This window comes from Physcomitrium patens, chromosome 6, assembly GCF_059467195.1.
Source record: "Physcomitrium patens ecotype Gransden chromosome 6, ASM5946719v1, whole genome shotgun sequence".
Taxonomy (NCBI): Eukaryota; Viridiplantae; Streptophyta; class Bryopsida; order Funariales; family Funariaceae; genus Physcomitrium; species Physcomitrium patens.
Window position 1 is genome coordinate 11,830,399 of NC_143415.1, and position 4,775 is coordinate 11,835,173.

Here is a 4,775-nt window from a genome sequence, read left to right on the forward strand (position 1 = left end):
GTATGAAAGTAACCATGGCAACGCTCTTATCGAGTTAGGGCAATTTGCCTACTCATTTGCCAGCAATGACATAGGGTACAATATTTGTTTTATGATTTATTTGATAACATTCGCTAGTCACTGGTCTTGTGACTACGTCATGCCGAACCTTGAAGGTGTGGTTACGAGAGTGCTCATGTGCTGTGGCGTGAATGAGATGAATCAGAAGGTGGATTACGACTCTACATTTGAAACTTTGGATTTATTTTAGGGGATTTTTCTTGTATCAATCACTGTGACGATCCTTTCGTTTGTCTTTACTGCTATGTTTGTTGTTGTATTAATGAGGTCTTCATGTTCGAAGACTTATTCGTAGCACTTGAATTGGTCAGCCTCCATCTCTTATAACTAGAAGCCAGTGATTGTTGGCAGTATTCAATGTCTAGCTTTGTCTTTCCCAATTCTTCAGGAGTATACGAATTAGTGAGTGTGGACAAGATTCAAAAGTAGTTTTTAACCGGTGGTTGTTTTCATATACCTTCACCAGCAATACACACAGTTTCTTGCCATCACTAGCAAGCTCTGACGCCTCCGACTCAACCTTCGGTTTTGACACTAGCATCACTCGTGCTGCCTCGTGTGAATTAGAAACCTCTCTCAGCTCTGTTATCACTTTCCTACCAGCTGCGTGGTGACATCGATACAAAATTGTTCAAACATCAGCTCGCATCTCACAAGTGCATTGTTTCTTATGCAACCGACAGTCGTAGAGAACTATGTGAGCAACGTTTGCATCCGTCCATGGATGTGGCCCGGCCACCAATTAGTACCAATTTTATTCAAGACGTGATCGTGATTGGATTGTTTGCTCTTGGTCGTCCTCAATGTTGAGATCATTAAATATAGCCGGTGCTCTCCATAATATTTATTATAGACTACAATAAATACCATAGTTATAGTATTTAGAGTCTAGTGGAGAAGTACTGTTTATCCTCTTCCCTTTCTCTTCTTGTATACGAGACACAACCAGATCAATAGATTTTTGTGTGAGAAGCTCTCTCTCTTTAGAAACCCTCTTGTGTGAATGACTTACTACTATTCTTGTGTTTGTATATTACTTACTATTACTCTTCTATCTTTCTAAACATTTTCAACATGTTATCAACACGACTCTCTTCTATACACTATCACAATTTTTTTTGCTCTAGTCTTGACTCTTCAAACTGGTTGCTACTCTTGCTCAATATCTGCCTCATGATCTTGCTGCTTTTTTTGCTGATCCCTCGTACATTAGGTGCTTGCTTATAGCACTTGTTCCATTCTCTGCCTTGCTTGCTTAGAATACTTGTTTAGAATACTTGATCCAGCTCAACTCTACCTTAGCTTGCTCCCTGCTACATCCCCCGCCTGTCGCTGAACTGCTATCAAATTTGCCTCTATCGCCGCACTGCTGTCCATCTTGTCGCCGCTACCACCTTGCCTCCCTACCGTTGCCGCCTGCCATTGCTTATTGCCACCGTCCTATTGCTGTTCTGCTACATTAATCCACAACTTTGTTAAAAAATAAAAAATAATAATATTTTATTTTTCAAATTCAAGTTTATTATTTTATTTGACTTTATATTTTAAGGTATGCTTTACTCAACTTTTCTACTTGATTTTGTATTTTCTTTACAGATTTATTTATAATGAGTGCTTCAACATCTTCAACTACTTCTACTATGGTTTCAACTATTATTAGTATATTCCAACATTTTCAAGCTCTTTTATTTCTACCATAGATTGTGGATGGAAATAATTATTTATTATGGGCAAAAATGACAAAAGCAAATTTATTTGCAAAACAACTCTTGGATGCCATTATGTTTGAAGAATCTCCTACAATAAGTATTTCTATTCCTCTTGTTATTCATTGGAAAGCACTTCTTCTCCTTTGTCGTCATCTTGTACTTACATTACAACATCAATACTTGGAAATGGAAGATCCTACAGAACTTTGGAAGAATCTTAAATCCATGTTTGATCATCAAAAGACCATTTTCCTTCCACGCACATGTCATAATTGGACACATTTATGTATCTTGGATTTTTTAAATTTAAATGCTTTTGATAGTAAAATGTATAGTATTGTCTCAGAATTACGATTATGTGGATAAAGCATCTATGAAAAAGAAATAATTGATAAAAGTCTCTTTACATTTCCTCCTATATGTGCTGTGCTTGCACAACAATATAGGAACATGAAATTTCAGGGTCATTTTGATCTCATGTCCTATCTACTTCTTATGGAGAAGCAAAATGAACTATTCTTCCGTAATGTAGAAGCTCGTCCTATTGGAACTACAGTTCTAGAATCTCATGCACTTAATATTTCAAAATCTAAGAAAAAATTATATAAACATGGAAAACATGCTTATAAGTATCAGTGTAGTCATAGTCATGTCCATTTCTACCTATATGAAAAGAATAAACACTCTACTATTAATTATAGTAGAAAACAAAAATCAAAGATGCGTTCTTGCCATAAGTGTGGAATGATTGGACATTTAGCACATGCATGCCATATTTCAAAATATTTTATTAAAATATTCCAAAAAAAATAAGAAATTACGAGCTGAGGCTCATGAAGTTCATACCATGGATGCGTCGATGGATTTAATTGGTATTGATGACTTAGAGGCTTATATGAATGACAAAACCTCTAATGATGAATCAAATGATGCACTCATTGATTCTACAACAACGCATATTATCTTGCAAGATAGACAATTTTTTATTAAAAAAACTTCAACTTGGCAAACTAAAAATATAATGACCATGGCTAGAGCAAATACATTTTATTTCCAAGAGGGCATAGGGATGGTAAAATTACCTCTAGGTTCCATTATAAAATATAAACATACAATATTTGCATCCTCAGCACCTCGGAGTCTGATCAGCTATCGAGATGTGCGTATTAATGGTTATCACCTCTCGATTTTCATTTTAAATAGAAAAGAGGTTTTGGTTCTTATGAAGAACCATAAAGTTGTTAAAAAAACTTTTGCTACAAAAAATGGTTTATACCAAATTATGATTTGGCCTCCTAATATATTTAATTTTGCATCATCTATCACAAAGAGTTGTGTTTTTTTTTGGCATAGACAATTGGGACATCCAGGATGTATATTATTTAGAAAGATCATTCCATGTATAATTAGACACAATTTAAAGCTTGCGAATGTAGATTCTATGGAATTATGTCATGCATGCGTGCAAGGTAAAATGATTACTTGGCCTTCAATTTAGAAACTCCCACAAGAATTACCACCAATGCTTGAAAGATTGCATGGTGATATTTGTGGTCCTATTAATCCATTATCGAGACCATTTCATTATTTTTTGATCCTTCTTGATGCATCAGATAAACAATCACATGTTTCATTATTATCAACTCAAAACATGGTGTTTGCCAATCTTATATCTATGCTTATTCATTTTTGTGCACATTTTCCTGATTATCCTATAAAAATATTGCATATGGATAATGCAAAAGAATTCGCATCAAAGTCTTTTGAAGACTATTGTACTACAACATGAATTGAATTCACATATTGTGTTCCATATGAACATGCTCAAAATAGACTTGCAGAGTCATTTATAAAGCGTATATACCTCATTACCCGGCCACTCCTCCTTCACGTAAATTTACTTGCATCTATGTAGGATCATGCAGTTTTACATGCTGCAGCATTAATACGCCTCTACCTTTCTTCTCTTGAAATTGTATCACCACATGAGCTCATTTCGGGTCATGTTCCAAATATATCTCATTTACGAGTATTTGATTGTTGTGCTTGGATTCTAATACCAGAACCTCAACAGCGTACCATTGGAGTTCATTGATAAGAAGGCATATATGTAGATTTTGATTCACCAAGCATTATTCGTATTATTGATCCATCAACTGGAACATTATTACGTGTATGTTTGTAAAATTATCATTTTGAAAAAAATGTATTTCCATTTCTTTGAAGAAGAGTATCCAATCAACAAAGAAATAAAGTACTCATATTTAAAGCACCAGAAATGTTTACAATGAATTCCGATCCTAGGACATCTTTGATAGAAACTGAAGTTGCTAAGATTTTGCATCTAAAATGGATCACAGATGAAACACCTGATAGCTTCAATGATGCACCTAGAATTATAAGAGTTCCTATTAATGAGGCTCAAAATGCACCTGCTCAGATTGCAATGCCCTAGTACAATTAAACTTATATTTATAGGTATAAGAGCTTTATTGTATACTACAAAAGAAGGATCATCATGTGTCATTTATGCCACATCTATTTTTAATGGTGCAAAGACTTCAAGTGGCATTCCAAGTAAATATTAAAAAATTCAAGATGTATTTGAGAAAAAAAATGTAGATACTCTTCCAAAACATCGTCCCTATAATTTTTCAATGGACCTTCAAGAATGAACACAACCACTATTTGGACCAATCTACAATTTATTAGAAAATGAGTTGACTAAATTCAAGAAGTGTATTGAAGAGAATCTAGTCAACAATTTCATATGCCATTCCAAATCTCCAAGAGGAGCCTCAATTCTATTTGTGAAATAAAAAGATAGATCATTGCGATGTGCATTAATTATCAAGGACTCAACAAGATCACCATCAAGAATAGGTACTTACTATCTTTTATATCTATACTTCTTGATTAGTTGAATCAAGCTAAGATCTATATAAAAATAGATCTACAAAGAGCATACAATTTGATATACATCAAAGAATGAAATGAATGGAAGAC